Source organism: Theobroma cacao, chromosome 5 (genome assembly GCF_053813885.1).
Source record: "Theobroma cacao isolate CCN51 chromosome 5, ASM5381388v1, whole genome shotgun sequence".
Lineage (NCBI taxonomy): Eukaryota > Viridiplantae > Streptophyta > Magnoliopsida > Malvales > Malvaceae > Theobroma > Theobroma cacao.
Window position 1 is genome coordinate 25,785,825 of NC_142643.1, and position 13,995 is coordinate 25,799,819.

The 13,995-nt window shown below is 33.6% G+C and overlaps 1 non-coding gene across 1 annotated transcript; it reads left to right on the top strand.

Moving 5' to 3' along the window:
• Positions 1-305: 305 nt before the first annotated feature.
• Positions 306-412, top strand: LOC148762507 (small nucleolar RNA R71). The gene has a single exon (XR_016026831.1). It is a non-coding gene; the product is annotated as a small nucleolar RNA R71 (small nucleolar RNA).
• Positions 413-13,995: the final 13,583 nt, after the last annotated feature.

Sequence of the window (13,995 nt, forward strand, 5' to 3'; positions counted from 1 at the left end):
CATAAATCAAGTTACCAAAAGGGCTCTGAACCACATTAATACTCAAAGTATCAATTTTATTGGTGAGAAAAGCTAATTGTGTAGTCAAAGCATTAATTTAATCAAGCTTGTAGATACCAACAATTTTTCTTGCCCCTAATTGATTAGATGGCCATTGCTAATTATTTGAAACCATCTCCTTCAGCAAATTATAAGCCTTATCAATGGATTTACTCACAAGTCCACCTCTAGCTACAGCATCAATTGTAGTTTTAATTGGTCCCAGCAAACCATTATAAAATGTCCAAACTTGCAGCCATTCGGGTAACCCATGGTGAGGACATCTTCTTAGCAAATTTTTATACCTTTCCCAAGCCTCATATACTGTTTCAAAATCAAATTGCACAAAAGAGGTGATCTCATTACGCATCATTGCTAACTTAGTTGGTGGAAAAAAAATTGTTAAGAATTTTTGAGTTAAATCATCCTAAGTACTAATTGAGCCAACTAGAAGTAAATTTAACTAACTCTTTGCCTTATATCTCTATGTAAACAAGAAAAGCCTCAATTTAATGACATCATTAGAAACACCATGTCACGACCCAAATTTCGGGTCATGACCGGCGCATGGGTCCAATGGACGTAATCCACTAAACCCAGGCAAGCCTATTATTTATGTTACTTATGATTCTATTTATTATCACTTAGTCCTATTTCATGACTTTGAGTCAAAATAGTGATATACATTGCCAACTCGTACTGGCATTACTTTTTTAAAATTTACATTAAGTTCATCTATACATAACAAAATAATACTCAACCTCCAGCGAAGTGACTCGGATGGATATACAGCTACCGAATGCCGAGACACCTACCAAAAGATGTACACAGATCTACAAGGACACCTCGTTCTAATTATCGGCTACCTCGTGATCTGAAAACATGAATTTGAAAATGGTGAGTATAAACCCAGTGAGTGAACAAAGAAGGGAACAAGCAACAATTAGGAAAAATTTAAAATCATGATGCACTTGTTTCAAAACAATGCAATTTAGTTCATTCCTATTTAAGACCCCTCCAAACCCCAGAGTTTTTCGCTACATCGAGCATGAATTTAGATGCAGTGAAAACAAAGCAACAAGAGAAACATTTTTCCTCACTCAACAAAAAGCCATCCTGCTAAACTAATAAAAACAACCTAAAATTCATGAAAATTCTCAAAGTACAATGTCTCAACTTTCATGTACATCACATCCATAAATCATTGTCCATCCATTTGCTATATCACACATATTTACATATGTATATATATATATATATATATATGTATATACCCATCATCATCATCTCACCAACCCATTATCATCATCACCATCTCATCATCATCATCACCGGGTTATGCGCACTCCCTACTCGCACATAACCTGGTCATCCTCGGCTTATGCACACTCCCTACTCGCACATAGTCAAGTCAACATAATTACACAACATTATATTCAAGTGTATATGTATATCAACATAATACAACCACATAGAAATCCATAATAACCACATTTCATAACATAAACTTTTTCTCAAAAGCTTGTTCCCAAGGCATTCATTTTCGTAAAAAAAATTTATAAAATCATTGAAACACTTTGTTCAAAACAGTCATATTCTCAAAACAATTTTAATAGGCAGTCCACTCACAGGTGTCGAAAATTCAGATTCCGGGTGAACTCTAACTAATAGTCATCAAGCGTAATTCCTTTGCCTTTTCCGGACGTCTCACCACCTTGATAAATAACAAAGTCGAGGAATTTACTATATTGTCCCTAAATTGATATAAATTAATTTAAACTACTAATGCTTGATATGTAAATGCAAAAATATGTCCGATTACCGCTTAATCACGGTATCGATTAAATTCGACCGATCACCCGATTAATCGGCAATTATGTCCAAATCACCTCCAAATTAATTCATTTCTCCTCTAATACCTTAATTTACCACATACATTTAAATAAAGCCAAATTCAGCATTAGAACCCTCACAATTCCTTATAGAAAAAATTTGGTCATTTGGTGTACTAGCATCGAATTTTTTTTCTACATAACCGTTTCACCTTACTTCATCATTTTCCATGCCATTTTCCTTGAAATAAAAACAATCCCCCATTGATATTCAGCCCTCATGGTTCGGCCAACAAGGAACCCTAGAGAAATTGAATATTTCTTTTGTGTTTTTGTTCATAACCATGCTTAACTATCCCTAAACACTAACATAGTCTAAAATCAAATTATTCCAACAACAATTCCTCTTCCATTCCCATTTTTCAGAATTGAATTCATCATGATAACTCAATATTCAACCATGGAAATCAAGAACAAAAGCATGGGTAAGCTAGGTATCAAGGAGAATTAAAGAAATTTTAACTTACCTAGCTTGTTTCCTTGATTTCTTCACTTTTTCTTTGAATTTCCACCTAGGTTTTCTTGTTTTTCCTTTTGTTCTTCCTTTTTTTCTTGTTGCTGGATGTCTAGGCCGAATATGATGAGGGAATTGGGGATTTAATGGGCTGATTTCTATAGAAAATAATAAAATAATCAAGCATGCCATGTGTCACATGCTTATTGGCCTAAACTTTTAACTTTTTGACTTTTTCTTCTTAATTTTCCACCACAAATATTCTGGTATTTATCCAATCCTACCACAATTAAATCCCTTGGTCTTGACAGGTACTGGGGCGAGAAATGTACCGATTTGGCCCCAAGATGGAAAAATTACGATTTTGCCCCTATACTCCGAAATGTACCAGAATCTCATTATTTCTACTTTTCAACCTAAAATAACACTAATATTGATCAATATTAATCAAATGGGGCAAAAAAAATGTTTATAAAAATTCCCGTTTAGTCCTCTAGTGGTAAAATTACCATTTTGCCCTTGTGCTCCAAAAATACCGGGAATCAAAATTTTTCATTGCTAAACATCATTTATACTCCAATAATCATAATTATATTTCATATAATTATTCTTGGTCAAATGTGATCAAATCTTGGCTAGAAATCTCCATTAAATCATCAAATGGTAAAATGACCATTTTGTCCCTAATCAAACAATTTTCCTGATGGACTTCAAATTGGACTTTGAACTCCGAATCACTATTCTAAGTCGTTCTGTGGGTTTCAAAATTTCCAATTTCCTCTTAGAATTTCTATTTGAACTAGTTCAAGGCTCGATTTAATTTAGTTGTACCACTCGGTACAATACCGTGTTTTAATCGAGTTTGACAAGGTCTCACACACCATTATTTTTGAAAGTATCACAAATCTCTAAGAAATTCATAATATGTGCATTAAGATCATTATTTGGCAATCCCTTAAATTGAATAGAAGTCTAAATCATCTGAATGATTGTTGGCTTGATTTAAAAATGGTTGGCTTGGATGGCAAGTTTATGGATGCTAGAATGAAGGCCTTGAACAAGAAGTATAACATATTCTCGTAAGGATTTGTTTTCTTGTTCTAGTTGCCCTTAAACTTGCTAATCTCTTTATTATTCAACCATTGTTTTGAATTAAGTTGAAACTTGAAGATTTTCTTTTCAAATTGTTTGAAAAGTGTTTTCAATTTTTGGATTACAAGGAACAACCTTTATACTTTTCACTGTTCGCAAACAATGACCAAAAGTACCTAGAAACAAAAAAAAATTGAATTAAGACTAAGGTTACTTGGTATTAATATTAACAAAGAAAATTTAAAACAATTCCTTGGCAACAATGTTAGAAACTTGCTTGTCAGATAAACCATGCAAGTGCACGTATTATTAGCAAGTAATTGAATGAAAGTGAAGTTCGTTTACTTTATTTGCAAGTGCACGTATTATTAACAATTCCTTGTATTATCTCGAGGGTCAAATGCTTTATTTGCTCAATATCCATCTTTGCACTATGTTTCTAATTGCTCCATGTCAGTAAGCCACTTGGCTTTTATGGATGATATCATTATATTCACTAATGGTGCCAAATTCTCCTTGCAGAAAATTCTAACGTTCTTGCAAGAATATGAAGAGATTTTTGGATAGCGAATAAACCACTCTAAAAGCTGCTTTATCACTCATCGAAATGTGGCAAATTCGCGCATACAGATCATCTCTCAAGCTACTGGCTTCATCCATAAATGCGTGCCTATCACGTATTTGGGGGTGCCACTTTATAAAGGTTCGAAAAAGGTTATGTTGTTTGATGATCTGGTGGAAAAGATTCGGGAGAGTATAGAAGGATGGGACAATAAAATTCTATCTCCGGGCAGGTGAATTATGTTATTACGGAGTGTTATATCTTCTTTACCTATCTATTTGCTCCAGGTCCTTAAGCCCCCTATTTGTGTTATTGAGAAAATTGACAGAATGATCAATAATTTCTTTTAGGGAGGCTTAGCAGGCACTAGACACATTCATTGTAGTGCGTGGCATAAGGCCACTCTGCCATCCAATGAGGGAGGATTAGACATCCGAGGCCTAGGTGATGTGTTTGAGGCTTTTAGCATGAAGCTTTGGTGGAGGTTTATGTTCTGTAACAGCATCTGGACGCGATTTATGCAGACTAAATATTGTACTACCCAAATTTCAAGGTACGTTTAGTCGAAACTTCATGATTCACAAACATGGAAATGGATGCTCGCCAGCTGTACAACCGCAGAGCATTACATTAGGTGGCGGATTAGTAAGGGTGAGTTATTCTTTTGGCATGATTGTTGGATAGGTGATACCCCCTTGGTCAATCATTTTCCATTATTTTCATCATCGATGACGAGAGTCTCCTATTTCTATGAAGATGGTGAATGGAATGTGGATAAGTTGAACAATGTGTTGCTAGAGGACGTGGTGGTGGAAATTCTGAAAATTTTGATTGATCCTTTTAGTGATGATAGGGCATATTGGGTACCTACCTCAGATGGGCAATTCACTACTAAGTCTGCTTGGGAGATAGTTCGACAACGCTAGTCTGTAAATCCAGTGTTTGATTTAATTTGGCATACAAGCATTCCTCTAACTATCTCTTTCTTCCTTTGGAGGTTATTACAGGATTGGATCCCAGTTGATTTGCGGTTGAAAACCAAGGGTTTCCAGTTTGCTTCTAAATGTCAACATTGCAATTCAGAGGAGTCTCTCTTGCATGTCATGTGGGAATGCCCAATTGCTATACAGGTTTGGAATTATTTTGTAAAATTTTTCCAAATCAACACTATTCGTCCCCAGAATGTTAATCAGACCATATGGGCATGGCTGTACTCTGGAGATTATACAAAAAAAGGATACATACGCATGTTAATGCCTTTATTCATTTTTTGGTTCTCATGGGTTGAAAGGAACAATGCAAAACATAGGAACCTTGGTATGTATCCTAACAGAGTGGTGTGGAGAGTTCTCAAACTCATCCACTAACTATTTCACGGGAGGCAATTCTAGCAGTGGCAATGGAGGGGAGATCTTCAGATTGCTCAAGCATGGGGTCTAATATTTCAGCAAGCAGTCCCACATCCACCAAGAATACTCTCTTGGCATAAACCATCAGCAGATGAGTTTAAGTTGAATGTTGATGGTAGTTCGAAGCATAATTTTCAGAATGCTGCTGGAGGAGGACTTCTTTGTGATCATACGGGAACCATGATTTTTGGATTCTCTAAAAATTTTGGATCATGCGATTCATTACAGGCAAAGTTAATGGCACTACACAAGGGTTTACTGTTGTGTATTGAGCACAATGTTACTAGACTTTGGATTGAAATGGATGCGAAAGTTCTGATACACATGATAAATGAGGGTCATCAGGGATCATCTAGGACTCGGTACTTGCTTGCTTTCATCCGTAAATCCTTGAGTAGTATTTCTTTTCGAATTTCGCATATCCGTAGAGAGGGGAACCAGGCAGCAGACTATCTCTCAAATCAGGGGCATACACACCAAAACCTGTAGGTATTCTCACAAGCAGAAGGTCAGCTCAAAGGTATTATTAGATTAGATAAAGTTAATTTGCCTTATGTTAATTTTAAATGAATGTAAAGGAGTAGTACTCCTAGCTTATTTTTCCTACTTAGTTATTCTAATAGAATTTTGTAATATGGATATGTTTCGATTTTATGACGGTAGTAAAAATATGGTCATAAAATGAAACACTCCATTCTAAGTGTTTTTCTTATTTACATTTTCTGTTTTTAATTTGATTCTAGTTTATTGTCTCCATGTAATAGTAAGGAATATCTGTTTTACTGTAGCATCAAAAGTTATGCACGTAAAATGGTTTTCCTTACTCTAGGTGTTTCTCTGAAATTTTCTTATGATCATGTAACTTGGAGGTACAATTTATGTCCCCCTCTGTATTTTTTATTTCATTATTAATAAAATTTAACAGGGTAGCTAGGCCCTGCGTGAATTTTCAACATAAAAATAAAAAGTAAAGTTCGTTCCCATGGAGAATTGACTAAATCTTTTTTCTAATTACTAAAGGTAAAACAACTCAATCTTATCCAAACATTTAAATTTCAAATTATTGAAAAATTGAAGAAACTAAAATTAAAACTAAACTAAAAATAAAAATATCAATGTAATTAATTAATCAATTAACCAAAAGTCTAAAACCATAATATTCCCTCAATGTTTCATCTGAATCTCTTCTATTCCCTCTTTACTTACTAGATAGGCTTATTAACCTAGACTTCTTATTTAATTATAAGTTTCTTCCGATACTCTTATAAAAATATCTTTAGTAACCAATTTACTATATTATTATGCAAATTGAAATCAAGAAAGACTCATTAAGCTTAGACTCTAATCTTGACTACATATGACATGTAAGTGTAATCCTACCCTAGACGAGAATTAGATCAGTCATCTCATGCAATTCATATTGAACAAATGCTATTTCATCATTGGCTTACTCTAAAGTCCCTTTCCCAGTTCTGTTTAGGTTTACAATTTAATCTAATTGGTGGCCAATCAATTAGATGCATTAAGAACATGATAGAAATAAACAATTCAAACACTGTCAATCATAAGCAAGAAACAATATTAAAAATTTAAACAATGCATTGGGTTAAATTTGTTCACTCAATATGTTTTTTATTATAACAAAACATTCCTTATTCGTTGATGTTTAATGTTACTACTTAAGTTTGTAGAATAAAGTTTAATTCCCATAATAAATTTCATGGTTAAAGGCAAGCCAAGAAGTTTGCTCACTTAGAAGATAAGATAATCAATTAAAGAGGCAAATAAGAAAAGACTTAGTAAAAATAGATCATTACTATCTAATTAACGTAAAGCCTTAATCAATTAAGGCAAAACTAGGCACTATATGAAAGCAAGATTAAAAAGCCTTAATATGTTAGCACAAGATTTAGTTAATTAAAAAGGTGATAAAAGCGAAACATAGAAGCTTGCTAATCAGTTAAGCAAAGGTCTTAATCGGTAAAAGCTTAAAACTTGCAGTACTTAGAAGCACCAAAATTTAAATTCAAAATGAAGTTGACTGTTAAAGGACACCAAATGAGAAAAATTAATTTTGAAGATTTCAACCAATCAAAAGGAGGATAATCAGTTAAAAATATAGGGAGAGAGGCTTCAACCAGTTAAGAGGCATATGAATTAGTTAAGAAAAAGCTAGCCCAAAACAGTGCATGAAAAGGTCTTAAAATATAATTTTTTTAATTGGTTAGAATTTCCTTTAATCGGTTTAAATAGTGAAAAAAGCTGTCAGACAATACAAGTCAGATAAAGTTTAATTAGTTAAAGTCTGCCTTTAACCAGTTAATTAAACACTGTTTGCCCATTTGAATTTAAGCACTAAAACACAAAAATAATTGCTAGAATAAGGTTAGAACTATTTTTAATGGCCAGATTCTATCTTCAATGGTCAAAATTGATTTTTCAAGTATAAAAGGCATTCCCAACGATTAAAAAGATGTAGAAAAGAAATCTAGAGAGAAAAAGAGCTAAAAATAGGAAAAACTTCTCTTTGTAAGCGTATTCCACTCTAATCCTTTGTAAATATGTTTAAGCTTAAATTTGTATATCTTAGATTAGTTAAGTGATCATTTGTACTCAATCTCCTTTTTATTTCTTAATTAATCAGGGTGTGTGAGGCACTTTAAGAGTTGTTGTAAGGGTTTAGAGCTTGTTTTAGAAGCTCACCTATAAAAGCTTGGTGGAAATTGTTAATTCCACTAGTTTAGTGAAATTGGGTTGAAAATCATTGATTGGGGGATCAAGGTAGTGGATGTAGTTCAAAGTGACTGAACCAATATAAATATTTGTGTTTTGTCCACTTCTCTCTACTCTATCTTTACTTATTGTCTTTTCTTCAATAAATTTTAAGCCTTTATCTTCCAATTGCACAAAAATGTTTCAAAGCTTAAGAGCTCATTGTAAAGTGTCCTTTAAGTGCTATTCACCCCAGCTTTAAAGGCTTAACATCTTTATGAGAGATCCAATGGCTTTGTAACAGTCTTGTGTTGTTGAGGGACAATCCACAAATAGGCTTCCTCTATTTGATGGATTAAATTACATATGTTGGAGCACTAACATATCCATTTACATTAAGGCTGTAGATTATGATATGTGGGATGTGATCACCCAAGGTCGTTATGTTCCCACTAGTATGAGCCTTACCACAACCGAGAAACTACCCAAAGTTAGAGAAGAATGGATTAAGGCAGAAATGAGAAAAGTCTAAATAAATTTCAAGGCCATTACAAATTTTCATTTTGCTTCAATCCCCATTGAGTTCAACAAAATTTCCAACTGTACCACAGCCAAAGAATTTTGGGAAACTTAAAGTCATTCATAAGGGGACTTTTCAAGTTTAGGGTCCAAAATTGCTTTTCTCAGCCATAATTATGAAATGTTCAAAATAGAATCGAGGTAAAGAAATCACTACCATGTTTGATAGGTTTACTAACATTACAAATAAGCTCAATCAATTTGGCAAACCTACCCTTGAACATGAGTTAATAAATAGACTACTTAGAAGTCACTACTACCGAAATGCCAAAGATCTCAATTCAATCACCTTTGATGAAATTTGTGAGTCTTTTCTTACACTTGAGCTAAAGATGAAAGAAGAAGAAAAAGAAGAAAAGAAAAATGCTAAGGAGAAGAAAAAAAGCCTAGCCTTAAAAGTAAGTACACTTGAGGAAGAACTAGAAAATATCTCAAGTGGTGAGGATGAAGAGCTGTCAATGATAACTAGAAGATTTAAAAAGCTTATGAGGCAAAAAGATAGAAGATTTGGCAAAGAAATCAGAGAAAAGATCAAGGTTCTTCATGGAAAAACGAACATAAAAAATGACTCTTACAAAAAAGATGAGGTGGTGTGCTTTGAATGCAAAATCTCAGCCTTTCAAACCAGAATGCTCATTGCTTAAGGAAGAATCCTTAAAGAAGATTAAGAAGCCAAAAAAGGCAATGGTGGCTGTTGCATGGTGTTGTTGATTTCTCACACAAGTGCATGTATCGTAAACAAGTAATATAGTAGAAAGTAAAATTCGTTCCCAGAGAAAATTGAATTAATTCCTAATATTAACTATTAAAATTAACACAACTTAATCTTATTCAAACAACCTAATTTTAAAAATTATTAAAAAGAAAAATTAAAACTAATAACTAAAACCAATCTAAAATCAATTAGCAAAATTACTTTATTAAATTCAAGTGACTACTAGACTTAAAATTATGATGTCCTTCAATACTTCATCTAATTATTGTCTTTCTTTTAACTTAGTTTAATGGATTAAGTTGCTAACCTAGAGTCTTAAATTTTTTACAAGTCTTTGTCAAGTTTCTTATAAAAATATCTCTCCTAACTTGTAACAACCCTTCCTAAGTCGATACCGGCATCTAAGACTTTCGAGAAATTTCACCAAGTCCCGAACAAGCTTCATTTGAGATTCTTGTTAGATTCATTAAATATATATATTCACGTATGTAAATGAATAATAATTGTACTACTGTTTACTCCATTCAAAATAATAATAATTAAATATCAATTACGAGGCCTTTAACAATTAATCTCATAAGTTAACAACATTTTTCAACATCTAGCAAATTCTTTATGACACTACCCTAGGCAGCAAAGCAACTTAGAGTGGGTTAGGAGATGCCTTTACCTAATCTACAGTGGACTGTATGCACCGATGATTACACACTAAGTTGATCCTTATCTACAAAAAGGGGAAATAAAACGGGTGTGAGTCTCATAGACTCAGTGATCATCGACCTCGTGAGCAGGCGAGGAGGGGAAACAAACATAAAGATGGAATGTTTATAAATCCAAGAGTAAGCGTAGAAAACACACTCCATTAAACTGAGAGATTTTGTTTTTATACCTTGCAAGTCTTAAAAGTAATAAATCACAAGAAAAACAAATATGAAAACGTTGTATTTAAGGTACTAGAAAATCTTTCAACTTCGATATCTAGTCAATAGTAAATCCAATGGCAAGTGTAAAATGAAAAGTCTCAAACATAAAAATGCGAAATAACCGATCACCAATGAATATGTAAATTTCACTTGCCATTCAATAGTAAATTTCAAGTGTTAATGCCATGCATTGTATGTCACGACTCGAAACTCTCATCGGGCCCATGACAACCGCCGTGACGTCCTGATAGGTACTCATTACCCCGAATGCCGATCGAAACCCCGCAAGGCTTAGCATCAGCTTCTGCATCTCCCTGGTGAGTGACAGTTATTAAATCTCGTATTTCAAGAAATCATAAGTCATTTTCAAATCAAAACAATAAAATATTATTTGCTGGCTCACAGGGACATTTTTGTCATTTTTTTTTTAAAATATCAAAATCCGTCAAAAATATGATCTAAAACTTAAATATGTTCATACATACTTTAAATCATATAACTAAAGTATAAAATTACTTCTATAGTGACACGTGGGCCTCCAACTGACCAAAATGCATCGGAAGTTGAAAACCTACAACTTTTGCCAATTCAAGTCCAAATGAAGGTCCTTGTCAAAGTCAGCTAACTATGGAATTCCCTGAGCCTGAAATGTGAGGAAAGGAGGGTGATGAGATTATAAAATCTCAGTGAGTAAACAGACACCGTCTAAAACTATCTAAAGGCGAGTAAATGGAGTCAAATTAAAATATTCTTTTCCAATATATGTTTCATAACATGAGTATTCAGTTTACTCAATTAATCAACATGGCTTATATATCTCACAAAACTTGGCTCCTGCCAAAATCATTCTCGCGGGTACCTTCGTCAAGGTATCCCACTGAGACCACCAAGGCTATTAAATGTCCCGTACTCATAAACATGTTGTCGCATCTGACACACAGCCGTTCCTTGGCATTGGCTGAGTCTCACTCTTAAACGGTGGTCCATGTGAAGTGCACTCAAATCTATACCTCAGGAGATACTTCATCCAACATCTCCCCCTTGGAGGTAAATAATATATATAATTTTGATACAAATACTGACTTTGCCATTCATGCTTACATATTGTTATAAGCCATATAATTTAAAACACAATTTATAACACAAGCAGGTAGTCACTAATTACTCTATTTTCAAAACCAATATTCAATTTTCCAGAAAATTTATTAAATCATTTTATAAAATCACAATTTCTCCTAAAACGTAGCAATTTACCATTTAAACCTATTTTCTATAAAATCACACAATTGTATAAAACTACTCTAGATAATTAAGATGATAATAAGTTTACTCACAGTTCTAGGAGTCGATGTACTCCTAATCCCAATCTTCAAGCATAATCTCTGTACTTTTACAAGTGTAATTTACTCACCACCTATCCACAATGTACAATACATAATTCACCACATTAATGCTTGACCATTATAAAATCAATTCAGGCTCGGTGTAAATGCATGATATGATATGCAACTTATCCGACTACCGCTTAAATGCGGTGCTGACCTAATTCGGCCTATTACCCGATTAAATGACAATTGTATCTGATTTGGCTCCAAATTACCCCATTTCATTTCTAATACCTCAATTCACCAAACATTATTCAAATAACACCAATTTCAGCATCAAAACCTTCCCATTTCTTCATGGAAAAATTCGGCCATTACAGTGCACTAACACCATGATTTTTCCTACTAAATTTTCTCACCATTATTCATCATTTTCTAAGCCATTTCTCTTGAAATAATAACAATCCATCACCCACACACATCAAGGAAGATTTGGCCAATGAAGATTCATGGGGAAAATGGATTCTTTTTTTGTTGTTTTGCTTCTAAATATGCTAAACTAACTAAAAACACTAACATATCTTAAAATCAATTCAATCCAACATCTTTCTCTCTCCTTACCCATTTTGACCAGCCATGAATTCATCATGAAAACATGTAATTTAACCATGGAAATTAAGGGAAAATGCATGGGTAAGGTAAATCACTAGCAAAATCAAAGAAATTTTACCTTTGCTTGATCAAATCCTTGAATTTCAACACTTTCTCTTTGATTTTTCCCACCTAGGGTTTGTTCTTCCTTGGTTTCTCTTCTCTTCTAATTTGGCTGATCACTATGGGAGAAATGGGCTGATTTTTTGCCTTTTTATAAAGAAATAATAAAATAATAAAAGCATGACACATTGCATTTTCTTATTGGTTCAAATTTTAAATATTTGACTTTTAATTCTTTAATTCTCCACCACACATTTCTCATGTTTATCCATTTCCATGATGAATAAAATCTCTTGGTCTTAACAAGTGTCGGGGGTGAAAATTTATCGATTTGCCCTTGGGGTGGCAAAATTACCATTTCGCCCCTATACTCCAAATTATACTGAAAATTAAAATTTTTTCACTTCTAAACCTCAAATCATACTCTAATACTCAAATCACACTCCAATAAGTCAAATGGGGCCAAAAAAAATCTTTTCTAAAATTTTCATTTTGTCCCTAGGTGACAAATGCCCATTTTGTCCCTAAATAGTGAAAATTCTGATTTGACTCAAATTGATCCTCGAACTCCAAATTACCATTTTAAATCATTCATGGACTGTGAAACTCTTAATTTCACCTTAAAATTCCTATTTCAACTAGTTCGAGGCTTAATCGACTTAATGGTAGGTACCATTAGGGGCAATATCGTCTTTTAACGATTTTTTGAACTTCCTAAATATGCAAACATTCTATTGAGCATGTAAATGACGTTGTAATTATTTTATAGAATAGGGTTTGAGATTGTATAATAAAAGTCCTCAAGTGAGCATCATCCTCGGGTAGGTTTAGTATAACCTTTAGGCTTACTCTCTCAAACATCATCACCTACTCGTGAGAGCTACCCACGCCACCATATATAAATCGGGGCTTCAGGTCCCGTTTACCTACTTGTGGGAACTGCCCACACCACCCAATATAAATCAGGGCTTTTGGTCCCCCTTTACCTACTAGTGGGAATTGCCCACGCCATCCAATATGAATCAGGACTTCATGTCCCCCTTTACAATCAAATATTGATAATTAACAATCACTACTTTGTGCACAAAGACCACATTTAACCTGGTGTGGTAACAGGTCCTACACAGAGTATCTCAATCACATTAAAATGAAAATCATTGCAATTTAATGCATTTGCAAAACATGACAGATCAAAAGCAATATAATCATAAATTGAATGTTATGCATAATTTATTTCCAAGCATGGCATATCCATCAAATCAGCATGCTAAGTGAAATCATTAAATTTTTTATCAAATCCCATGAATCAAATAATGACCATTGGCCCAAACATCACGTAAGCTTGCAAGGAATGATTTTGAAGCAAAAAGCTAGTCAAAGGCTTGTTTCCTCATAATTAAAACCTTGTAGATATATACTTATGTATAATATAAAAAAATCAAATTTAAAATCCTTGATTGAATTAACAAACAACCTAGGGCTTTCTACCAACTCATGCTTTCCACAATTTCATCAACCATCAAATGTAATACATATAATATATTTATAGGGATATAGTTTTTGAAATTTAGCACCCACT